This window comes from Anolis carolinensis, chromosome 1 (genome assembly GCF_035594765.1).
Source record: "Anolis carolinensis isolate JA03-04 chromosome 1, rAnoCar3.1.pri, whole genome shotgun sequence".
NCBI lineage: Eukaryota > Metazoa > Chordata > Lepidosauria > Squamata > Dactyloidae > Anolis > Anolis carolinensis.
Window position 1 is genome coordinate 97,776,677 of NC_085841.1, and position 13,206 is coordinate 97,789,882.

Here is a 13,206-nt window from a genome sequence, read left to right on the forward strand (position 1 = left end):
TACTGTATTTACAAATTTACCACTAAAATATCACAATGAATTTAAAACACTGACTACAAAAACATTTATTATGAAAAGGCAGACTGCGTTGGATAATCCAGAACATTGTATAAGCGAATGTTGGATAAGTGAGATTCTTCTTTAATATGAAATAATTACTGGGATAGAATAATGCAGAACAATATAATCTCTAAAACCAGGACAGTAAATAAACAGGGGAATTCCACACAGGAAACTATCAGGGCCAGCTAACACCTCCCAACAAAGTATTCCCATCATCAAAGTCTGGCAAATCCTGTTTTCTCAGGGCCACAGACAGTAGAAGCACATAAAATATCGCAAACAACATCACTCTGAAAACAAGGGTATTCCAGACAGGAAACAATCAGGGCCAGCTAACACCTCCCAACAAAGTATTCCCATCATCAAAGTCTGGAAAATCCTCTGTTTTCTCAGGGCCACAGACAGTAGAAGCACATAAAATATTGCAAACAACACCACTCTGAAAACAAGGGAATTCCAGACAAGAAACAATCAGGGCCAGCTAACACCTCCCAACAAAAAATTCACTCAGGGAGGAAACAGCCAGGCTTTAAAGCTGCAAGGCCATTACATCCTAATCATTTTTCCTAATTGCAGCATTCATACTGGCCTCCAACAAAAAAAAAAACAATCAGAAATATTGTATATTCACAACCTTTAGGAAATAATATCCCCTGATGGCGCAGCATGTTAAAGCGCTGAACTGCTGAACTTCTGGACTGAAAGGCCACAGGTTTGAATTGGGGGAGTGGAGAGAGCCCCCACTGTTAGCCCCAACTTCTGCCAACCCAGAAGTTCGAAAACATGCAAATGTGAGTGCATCAATAGGTACTGCTCCGGCGGGAAGGTAACGCCGCTCCATGTAGTCATCCCAGATGACCTTGGAGGAGTCTATGGACAACGCCGGCTCTTCGGCTTAGAAATGGAGATGAGCACCAACCTCCACACGACTGGACTTAATGTCTGGGGAAAACCTTTACCCTTGACCTTAACTACCACCAATTCCTCAATACTTTATTTCCTATACCACCATACTTCGCCACAGCAATGCGTGGCCGGGCACAGCTAGTGGATTTATATTATTGCTCTAACAATATTATCCAGATTTTTTAAAACGTATCCATTACATTGGGGGGCCCCTGGTGGTGCAGTGTGTTAAAGTGCTGAGCTACTGAACTTGCGGACCAAAAGGTCCCAGGTTCAAATCTCGGGAGTCGGTCACGACTGGATTTAACGTCAGGGGAAACCTTTACCTTTACATTTTAAGCATTACATTTTAGGTAGCAAATCACTTTTCTTCTTACTTTTCTTCTTAAGTTCACTTTGTAATTGTTGTGTACTAATGAAGGTTTTAGATGAAGAAATCTGTTCTACTTCAGTCAGCCCCACCTGGAATATGGTATCCTGTTCAGGGCACCATATTTCAGTGATTTAGACAAACTAGAATGCATCCAGAGGCAGGCAACCAAGACAGTGAAATACTTGGAAGTCAAACTCTATGAGGGTTTCCAAAACTGGATACAGTAGAGTCTCACTTATCCAATCTTTGCTTATCCAACATTCTGTATTATCCATCGCAGCCTGCCTTTTAGTAATCAATGTTTTTGTAGTCAATGTTTTCAAAACATTGCGATGTTTTGGTGCTAAATTCGTAAATACAGTAATTGTTACATAATAGTTACATAATGCATTGAATTGCTTTTTCTGTGGATTTGTTGTAAAACATGATGTTTTGGTGCATAATTTGTAAAATCATAACATAATTTGATATTTAATAGGATTTTACTTAATCCCTCCTTATTATCTAACATTTTCGCTTATCTGACATTCTGACGGCCTGTTTATGTTGGATAAGCTAGACTACTGTATATGCAATGGTTTGAAAGGTTGCATGATAGCCCTTTTTAAATATCTGAAAAAGCATGTATAAGCACAAATAAGCTTTGTTTTCTTCCTGCTCCAGGGCTCATCTACATTGGCATTAAAATCCGGACTCACTCTGAGTTGGTCTCTGGCTGTCCCCATAATGTTTCTCCATCTCTGGTAAACATTACGTCTTAAACCAGCTGAATCCATTTTAGCCCTACATTAGAAGAAGAGCTACTCTGCTAGGCAATATAAGTTAATCAGTCCTCCTGCAACATTCAGTTCATAGCAGTTGCAATCCTGTATGGTTCAGCATTGTCTTAATACAGGCCTGCACAATCTATGGGCCTCCAGGTGTTTTGTACTTCAGCTCCCAGAACTCCTGACCATTGGACAAGCTGATTGGGGCTTTTGGGAGTTGTAGTCCGAAACACCTGGAGGGATGCAGATTGTGCAGGCCTGGTTTAATAGGTCAACATACAGATGTTAGTTGCTAATTGCCTCAGGTCAACTTCAACCCTATGAACAGAAGACTTTTTAAGTCACCCTGTTCACAGCTGTTCAGGTTTTGTAGACTTATGGACATAGCTTCCCTGGTTGAATGTTTAAATCTGGAATGCAGTCTTTCCTCTTTTCTTACTGCCCTCTCTTTTACCAAAATGGCCCATCTATTCGGAAAGTCATAGTTTAGTCATCTTGGCTTCTAGGGAGACCATATACCAGTGGTGTCAATCTTGTGGCCTTCTAAGTATTTTTGACTTCAGCTCCCAGAATTCCTGGCCATTAGACAAACTAGGGCTTCTGGGAGTTGGAATCCAAAACAGTTGGAGGACCCCAAGTTTGACATCTCTACTATTCACCATCACCACCCCAGCTCCCTAAAACACCTCTGAAGCAGCCTGTACAGCCATTTCATACTTCATGGCCAGCAGGCAGGAACACAAAAGCATCTAGCTCTTCCTCATAGCCAGAAAAGAAATTATTTACAGCAACACTGAACCTTCTGAATGATCTTAACACTGATGGTATTATTTCTCATCTGGTTATGGTGATAAAGGTCCCAGGTTCAAACCCCGGGAGCGGCGGGAGCGGCCGCTGTTAGCTCCAGCTCCTGCCAACCTAGCAGTTCAAAAACATGCCAATGTGAGTAGATCAATAGGTACCGCTCTGGCGGGAATGTAACGGCGCTCCATGCAGTCATGCCAGCCAGATGACCTTGGAGGTGTCTACGGACAATGCCGGCTCTTCGGCTTAGAAATGGAGATGAGCACCAACCCCCAAAGTCAGACATGACTAGACTTAACATGACTAGACTTAACATCAGGGGAAACCTTTACCTTTTTACCTTTACCTTTTTATGATAAGGACAGATGCTTCTGTGATCCTACTCTCTCCCCATGAAGCAGATAATTGCCATATGGCAGTTTCAGAGGCTTTTCGATAAGTCTGAAAACCTCTTGAAAGTGTGTGTGTGTGGGGGGGGGGGTGCTTTGGGTTCTGGGGAGGAAGCGGGGTAATGCTAACCCCGACAGTGCAAGACAACCACATGTGCAAGATAAACTTTTGTATGTATACATAACTAATATGATGCTAGCCAATATGTTCAGTGTGATGTCCAAAACTTTAGAGAAAGTATATCTGCTGTTGTTTCTCTCCTAACAATCTCAAAACAAGGAAAACAGTTTAAGAGTAGCCCATGGGTTCTTTCTCTGGCTTTCTAGGGAGATAAACAACCTCCTACTGGGTTTATACTTCATGTTAAGCAATACAGTTGTTTAGCCACTGGTATTTCAGGTAGGAGAAAGCAGGGAGGAAGAACCAGTATGCTGCTTGAAATCATGTCAACTTTCCCTTGGGAACATAATGTGAAATGGGTCAACTCAGTACAAGAAAGAAGCACACCTTTCTTTGTAGTTTAAGACAGAATATGCAAGGAATGCACTGTCGGTGTCATAATTATCAAATATGGGAGATTCTGTTTTCTCTGTATAATAATTTGAGCATACATCAGTGTTCTGGAGAACAGTAATAAAGACAAAAAGGAAACATAATAGTTAAACTGGATTATTTGTGTGGAAAAAATCATACTGAAAATATCACTGTTGCTAAAATCTGGGAAATAGTGAGCCACAGATGTATTTCTAACCCATTTTTTTCCTTAGAAATTAACAAGTATCATTTATATTAGTGGTGAAGACTACAAACCCTAGGAAGATTCTCAATCCTTAGGATGTAGTTCCGTGGGTAGAGCTTTTTGTATCAACACCTTCATTTTCACTGAATTACACTGCATCTTAACTTAGATGCAGAGTTATTTATTTGTGTCTTGTGAGCTAAAAATATTCTCTCGGATAAAAGGAAGCCCTCCCTTCAAATCTAGTCTCCTTTCAGCTTAGCTTTACTCTTAAATACTGAGTTCAAGATTTCACTGGGAGAAAACATTTTTAAAAGCTTCTTTGCTAAAGCATACATAATCTTTTAAATATAATGGCAGTCTTTAGAAGAAAAGATAATGGCTGCACACAAGACGCAGTGTACTTCTTTTCTTGAATGTTAACTTGTTAGCATCAAGCTCCCCCCCCCCATTGCCAAGCCACTTTCTAAATTAAAGAGTAATCATGTGTTAACAAAGACTTGAAAGTTTTGAATTAGAGAACCAGGAAGAGAATGAGGAAAATGCTTTGGCATTTATTCAACTCCTTTTTTATTCTTTTCTTTTTTGTTGCTTAAAGTCATCACACAGCTGCTTCACCACGACCACAGCCACCCTTGGTGTGACATTTTAGATTCATATTTACAATCAAATTTAAATGGATCTGAAACATCTACAAACATTTTAAAGGAAGATAAAATTGTAAAGTTTTCAGATAATTAATCAGCAGATTATTCAAAATTTAATTTTTACCACATCAGTGTGGATTGCCTAAGTTGTGAGGAAAAATTGGACACCTCCTTTATTGTATTTCTGCCTTCAACATTTTCCCACTGTTCCATCTTGAAGATTATGCAGCCTGGTAATATAAACTTTGGGGCAGGATAAATGTGCAGCAGCCATGAATGTCTTTCCCACAACAGGGAAATTAAAAGCTGTTTTATTGCATAAATTTACACCTGGAGAGATACAATATACAACTAACTCTATCACCTCTGTAAATATTAATTATTGCTCATGCTACTGTTGGCATTATCACAACAAAACATTATATGAAACCTCCATAATTTGCTCGTTGTGTTATTGTTGCATTTACATTGAGATCATCCAAAGTATGGGACATCATCAATGGCAAGCACAGATTTCTAAGAGCTGTATAGGAACCCTCATAAACATGAATGTGTGCTATATATCATATTGGAACTCTTGTGTTTTTTCCATTGTGGAGCAACCTTGATTTCTGAAAGAAGCAGACAAGGCTTCTACAAAAGAAAAATCCCTCAGTAACTAATTGTAATTTAAAAATTGGAAAATCAAAATTAGTTTGTCATCACATTCCATACGTATAATTAGTTAAATTAAAAATTCATTATGTTTCAAATAATTGTTTATTTGTGTACTTCACAGTTTAGCACACATTGATTGGTTTTAGGTTGACTAAAGATTTCTTTCATATGTTATTGTAATAATTGATATTATTATTTAAAACAGCATTTCTCATTTGTGTTTGTTATTATCCCAACATGTTTAGCTGCATCATGTTGAACAGCAGATACAAGTTAGCCACTGAGAGTACACAATGATTTTTTTAAAAGAAAATCTCTGGGACTCCCAAGTTATTTTCTTGTTTTTAGATCAGGTGAGGCCCTGCTCGCGGTCCCGTCAGCCTCACAGGTTCAGCTGGCGGGGACGAGAGACAATAGTGGATTAATGTCTGGAAAAGTTTATTTTGCAGTTTCACCACCTTTCCTTCCTGAGAATACTCAGATTTAACTAGGAAACTTCCTCCCTACTGCCTAATGGCATGCCAACCTTTTTCAAACATTTATAAAAGGCGGGGATATTAAAGACATGATCCGTGGGCCCCTATGGCCCATGAGGTGGCATTTTGGTATTTGGCACTCTGTCAAATAATGAATCCGCCAAATAATGTTTACAGCTTATTTTTTTATTCCAATTGTAAAATGCCATCGTTTTGCCTCCATATTTCCAACTGTACATTGATCAAATGCTCCACAATCAGTCAATCTGTCCCGTTTTGCTCCAGAAACAGCCTTACAACACAAGCAAAAGTAACAAAAAAGCTTTACTTTAGTAAAATAATAATAATGATAATGATAATAATGCTGCAAACAGCAGTAAAGGAAACAGAAGGTAAAGTTCAAAAGCAATGCAAGGTTTTACATCAGACATGAAACAACGCTCTTTGGCAACAAGTCTTTACAGCAGACAGGAAGAAGAGTCTTTGGCAAAAAAAAAAAAAGGTTTACCGTATATAGGAACAAGAGTCTATGGCAAGAAGTCTTTGCAAAGCCAATTCTGTAGCTGTAGCACAAAGACCAGAACACAAACACACCAAGTAGGTCGGTTGTTGCCAGCACTGACTACTGGCTTTGCTGCTAATGTATAGCCCTGAGCTCCCAGAACAGATGTTCCTAGGTTCAGATCTGATTTCTCAGCATTTTGCTGTGATTCTAGCTAGCCTTCTTATTTCTTCTTTTGCTCTTCGCCATTCTAAAAATGTAGGGACTTGTAGTATGTCTTCCTTGCCTCTCCTTCCTCCTCAACACTTGGCCCCAAATCCCCAAGTGCTACTTCTTCAGCCTCCTGTTCTACCTCCTCCTCAGAAGCAGAAGTCCACAACACAATCAACCAATCAGGTGATAAATGCCTGAAAATAAAACTGTGGCCCATGGAGAGGATATTTAGGATGGGAGGCTAGCCACACCAGATGTAAGCACCATGCTACATGAAAGATTAATCTTTTTAAAAAAAAATGTTAAAGAAGATTTATTTGGTGTGTGTGTGTGTGTGTGTTTTAACTTTTTTTTATTCTTCATACAGATAACAAAACAATACACTGCATACCTTAGCCATCTAAAAGATAACATAAAAACTGTTTACAATCTTTATGGCTGGGATACAGGTTCCAATTGTGATTCTCTTTACCGCATATCTTAATTAATTGCCCCTTTAAACTCCCCATCCCACCCACCCTTACCACCCTCTTCCCACCCCCAACTGGGTTGCTTGAATCAATACATTGATTTAATTGTCTGGAAGGCCTGATTTAAAGCTCTGTACCTATCTTTTCCTTCTGTTTTATCGATTAAACAAGACCATTTCCTATGCCAATCTTGTCTTAACTGAATATTCAAATATTTATTTTTCTTTTCATGGATGAAATCATTAATTAAATATTCAGAGAGATACGACCACCAGGTTTTTAGGTCCCACCTTGTTTTATCTTTCCACACTCTGGCAATTGTAGCATGTATAGCGGCTATCATAAATTTTAATATATCTGACCATTGGTTGTTCCCCTCCTTTACCTCTATGTTAAGGGACAAAAATCGAGCTTTATCCCAATATAGCTTTTGCTCTATTATTTCCTCTATTACTTCTCTAACCGTTTTATAGTATTTTTGGATTTCAGGGCAGTCCCACCACATGTGGGAAAAAGTGCCAATCTCCCCGCATTTATGCCAACATTTGTTAGAAACGTTTTTCATAATATGAGCCAGTTGATAAGGGGTCCTATACCATTTTGAAATTATTTTCTTTTGTGTTTCTTTTATTCTTAGATGTTTAATTTTTTGGGTTTTATCAATCCAGGAGTGTACTAAGTTTTCATTGAAATTTATATCCTGTTTCCAGACCTCTACTAAAGTATGTTTTGTATTACAGGATAAGGCTGTTAATTCCTTATATATTTCCCCTATAATGCCTTTCTCTTTTTCTATTTTCCAGCCAATTATTCTATCCATTGGGGCATCTGACGTTTCTTTCTTTTTTATTTCATGTATTCTTTTTGACAGCCCTAACCAAGCTATCCAATACTTTAAGCCACATTTGTCCTTTATCTTATCCCATTTTTTAATATCTCCATTAGGTTCCAAGAGGTCTCCTACCTTATTTACTCCATTCTCTTTCAGGGACCTGATTAAATTCTTAAATGTTTTATCTTTGTTTTCCAGGGTTTCTAGTGGAAAGGGATCTATTTTATTTATTTGTAATTTATTTTGCCATCTCTTCCAAACCTGCAGTGTTGAGAGGAGGGGGCCATCTCTTAAATTTTTAAGCTGTTTTTTATCAAGTTTTTCTCCCATAAATGAGCCCTTTTTCCAATCGTTTAATTCTTTCTCTAATTTCACCCGTTTTTTCCCCTTCCAGTTCCAGTTCTATTAATTTAACAATATGACATGCCTCATAATACAACTCCAGGGATGGGGCTCCCCATCCCCCCATTTCTTGGGAGCCATAGAATATCAAATTAGAAATTATATTTTTATTCCCTCCCACTACCCATTTTTTTATGGAACTGTCCCACTTCTTAAAGAGTTTTGCAGAAATGTTACCGGCAGATTTTGGAATAAATATAAGAATTTGGGTAGAATCTTCATTTTAAAAATTTTAAGTCTAGAGGTGATGTCCTGAAAATTCTTCCCCCATATTTTAACTAATTTACTTGTAGTTTTCCATAAATGATTGAAGTTGGATTGGCTGATGTTATTTAATTTTTTTGGAATTTCTACTCCTAAGTATTTTATTGACTTCTTTCCCAGTTTCACCCCTATAATGTTTTGGGCAATTCCTAGTTCTTTCAATGTTAGATTCTTGTGGAGAATTTCAGTTTTACCTAAATTAATTTCAAGCCCTGAGATTTCACCAAATTCCTTTATTAATTTGACCAGGGAACTGAATGACTCTTTCACCTCACTTAAAATTATCATGGTGTCGTCCGCATAAAGATTTATTTTTATTTCTTCTTTGTCCACCTTGTATCCTTTGATGGTTTGGTCCTGTCTAATTAAATTTCCCAAAGGTTCGATGGCCAATGCAAATAATAATGGGGAGAGTGGGCATCCTTGTTTAGTTCCCCTCTTAATATTGATTTGTCTCAAATTAACCCCATTTACATTTATGACTGCCTTATTTCCACTGTATATCTCTTTTATTACATTACATATTTTTCCCCCATTCCATTTGCCTCACATATTTTACTCAAATATTTATGGTTTATTGAGTCAAATGCTTTATGAAAGTCAAGTTTAACTATAAACAGTTTAGATCTATTAGCTGTGGTGTGATTTAGAGTATTTAAGATGTTCCTGATAGGGTCTGCTATTTTCCTATTTTTAATAAATCCATATTGATCTTCATGGATTATTTTAGGGATTTTTTCCTTTATTCTATTTGCTAAGATTTTTGTAAAGATCTTATAATCCACATTGCTGAGGGAGATAGGTCTATAATTATTAGGATCCGTCTCATCGTTATTTGGTTTTGGAATTGTAATTATCTCAGAATATTTCCAGGAGTCTGGAACTTTACCTCCTTCCATGATTACGTTGAAGAGTATAACCAAATTCGGAGTAATTTCCCTTTTAAAAATTTTGTAGAAATTTGTGGTTAGACCATCTGGTCCGGGGCTGAGTTCACTTTTAAATTATCTATTACCTTTTCAACTTCTGAATTTAATATTTTGTTATTTAACTCTATTTGTGACTGATTGTCTATGTTTTTCTGTAAATATACTTTTTGTTCTAGTGTATCTTTACCCTCATAGAGTTTCTCATAAAAACTTGCCATAATTTCTCTAATTTCGTTATCTGTTGTTTTTAATTGACCCCTGTAGTCTTTTAATTTTAATATTTTGTTTCTAGCCTGAAAGATTAATCCAGATATACTATAGCATTTACCAACCCCAAGGGCCCAACGTGCATTGCACAAGAGCTGGAAAATTACAAAAAAATAAACCTTAAAACCAGAAGTGACCAGAAGTGGTTTTAAATTGAGGATGTCATTATTAGTTGTTTAACAATAGCGATAGCGGTTTGTCTTAGAGCTGCATACAGCTCGCTAGTTGCACTTTGCTTGTTCTGGATCCAGCTGTGAGGTAGATTTTGCACTTAATATGTCTGTGCATCTGGCTGCTCTTGGAGATGGTTCAGGTGTTCAATACAAGAATGTGAAAGGGTTTGCAAATTTGCTCATCTGAAAGTGCTTACAAAATTTCCCTGCATTCAGACACTCTGCATTCATGGAGGTAAGAGGAAGATAACATTTTCCTCACCTTTTCTATCCTCCATTTGTGTGCTCCAAATAGAGATTACGTACTGGTTTACACTGAATAGAAAATTCATGACATACCAATGAAAAACACTTTTTTCATTACTCAATATACACACATTTATTCATAGTCTTTATGCAGCATTGGTCTAACTAAAATGACAGAATAACATCAAGGAGCTTTAGGACAAATTGCAACTATTTGCTTAGGATTTATCTCTTCTCCCTCCCTCTCTCAACTCATTGTCTCTTCCCCCTCCTCAAAGTATTCAAAAACTGCTGTAAATATAATTGAAGTTGACAACATTTAGACCAGAATGAGATTATGGTATAAATGTAAACTGAAAATGGTAAAAATTATGCTGACTTGCAGACTGCTGTGATAGAGTACATATGACAAAACAAGATGAAGGAAGAGCAAGATGAATTGGTTTAGTATGGTGTGTAGTGTCAAGGGCTAGCAGTAATTGTTAACACATTTTGTAGGCTACTGCATAGGGAAATGATGTAATGATACTTTTCAATGATGCAAATATCTACAGTCCTTCCCTCCCTTTCTGTAAATGGAAATAAAGCAATGTTGTCTAGCTGAGTTGAAAGTAGTGGACAAATCTGAGTCAGTGACATAGAAGACAATGAAGAGATGTTGACTGGAAGATTCTAAAAAAGCTCAGAGGGGAAGACGTTCCATCAAGGATTTGGCTGAATCCCTGCTGTAGTTGTTGAGAACAGCTTTTAAAGAAATCTTGGCTTCATGTCTTAATACTCTTATACTCTGTAGATTTATACAATCCTGGATCATGGCTTGTAGGCAAAGAAACAGCTGTTGTTTCCATCATTTTTTCTTAGCAATGTTTTTATGTAGAAACAATGATTGAAATAAGGAATGGATATTGACACCAAATAGAATATTTGTTTTCAAACCAAGAATTTTAATGGCTTTGGGATAATGGTTCGCTTTTCTATATGGGTTTCTTTTAATGTAGCATTACAATCATGACCATATGCAAAGGGGTCTTATAGCTCCTTAGAGACTAAAGTCTTGTCTATATCAGGCAATTAGACTGTGGCCAGTCCTCAACAGAAATGCTCCCAGAGACTGCAGAGATGTTCACACGTGCCACCCCTCACCCGTAGCACCACAGAATTTACACGGACCAGCCCTGATTCAGCCCACTAAATTGTCACCTTTCCTGCTTTCCTGCCACCACAAACAAAGCAGGATGGCCACAGAGCTCCAGGAGAGCTCCTGGCTGTCATGGATTAATTCATTGTCATCAGCAAAGCTGTTTGTGTGCCCAGGAAGCAGGGTGGCAATGGCCAGGAGTTTTGCAGGTGTCTGGAAGCAGTGATCGGGGTGCTGCAGGCTGGACACATTTCCCTTTATTTGCACTGATGATCTGGTGAACACAGGGAAAAGGGGATAGTGACACCGGAAAATTTGGATACCAGACAAGTTCACATTGGAGGCAGTTTGCTATTCACACTATGCCCAAAGCGTGGGACTGCTCTGTAAAGTCATTGAAACTCTAGATAAGTGTTTCACAAAGTGTGCTCCACAAAGCCATTGAGGCTTTGCGAAGCATACTAAGGGCTCTGCAATTCCCTCTCTCCCCCTTCCCAGCTTTCCGTCCTCTTTCCTGCTCCTCCGCCTCCCCCCTCCCCTGCTCCCAAAAGCCTTTTTTTTTCCTTATCTTGCTTGCTTCCAAAATCCTCTTTTCCTCCCACTGCTCAGAGGATGCCTTGATTGTGCTTTTCTTGCATGGCAGAAGAGAGTTGAACTCGATGCCCCCTGGGGTTTCTGCTCTTCTTTTTCCAAAGGTTGGATAGCCATCTGTTGGGGGTGCTTGGATTGTGCTTTTCCTGCATGGCAGAAGCAGGTTGGACTAGATAGCCCTTGGAGTGGCTCCTATGATGATGATGATGATGGTGACTACTATTACTACAGAGGCTGGATTACCATATGCCAGGGGCGCTTTGTGCTTGTTCTACATGGCAGAAGGGAGTTGGACTGGATGGCCCTGGGGTCGTCCACTGAAATACTGTCAAGTTTATCTTGATTAAAATTGTTCTTCATTTTAAATATCATATTGTTCTTTCTTTCCTTCCTTTTTTGCACTATAAGCAATATATGTGCATTTTGCATAAGAATTTGTTCATTTTTTTCCATTTAGTTCACACAAACACTCTCCATAACTGATATATATACATTATGTAATATAATATATAAACATTTCTTGGGGCTCCATGAGAAACTTTTGCTTCAGAAAGGGCTCCGCAGCTGAAAAAGTTTGAGAACCCCTGCATTTCTTGACTTCCCATAGTGTAGGGCTAAACCAGTTCACCCAGTTTATCCCACACTAAGTATCAGATATCTCTGGATGACATGTAAACTTTCAGGAGCAACTTCTGGTCCACTTAGTATTTTTGGCTCATATAGACAAGCCCTAATGGAGAGAAAGAAGTTTTTGTGGACTAGGTTTACTTCCTCAAATACATGGAGTGAAGTGCCTAGGAACAGACCTTTATAGGTAGAATGTATGTGTGAATAGCCATAGAAATGCAAAACCTGTAAGTAAAGTGATGAGGTGACAAGTTCAGATTTAATTATCATTGTTGGATGACAGAGGCAGGAGAAAAAGTGGCGCTTAAAGCCAGGTTGATAGAGAAACTTATGAGTGGTGGATGGAGTTATTAGGATGTGGTGTGATGCTAGCTGGGAACCGGAAATGAGCTGTGATTGGCTTAAGACAATCCCCATGTGGCTTGAATGCTAACTAGCATTATAATATGTGTAGCATCTCTGTTCAGCTCACAATTGATGGACTGGAATTAGTGGATATAGTCCAATGCTATTGTTTTTCCTTCCAATCTTCCTTTGTAATTTGTTTGTTTTTGTTATTCAAGGACAACTCTTTTGTGGTCAGAGATTGAATGCCCAAGAAGACTGAAGTGTTCTGCAATTGGTTTTGTGTGTGTGTGTGTGTGTGTGTGTGTGTGTGTGTGTCCAGTCTATGCCAATTTATCCTCAGGCACAGAAACTGGCCTTTTTGCTCAATGTAGAGTGCTAAAAG

General features: G+C 38.3%; 1 protein-coding gene across 5 annotated transcripts in view; it reads left to right on the forward strand.

The window, feature by feature from the left end:
- The window catches only part of hs3st5 (heparan sulfate-glucosamine 3-sulfotransferase 5), a 264,556-nt gene that overhangs the window by 87,794 nt on the left and 163,556 nt on the right, over window positions 1-13,206 (forward strand). The window contains exon 1 of one of the 5 annotated variants that reach the window (XM_062979836.1): window positions 2,068-2,085. The exons of the other annotated variants lie outside the window; for them this stretch is intronic. The gene's annotated coding sequence lies outside the window, so the exon portion shown is untranslated. Of the gene's footprint in view, window positions 1-2,067; window positions 2,086-13,206 lie in introns of those variants that run through there. 5 annotated transcript variants of the gene reach the window in all.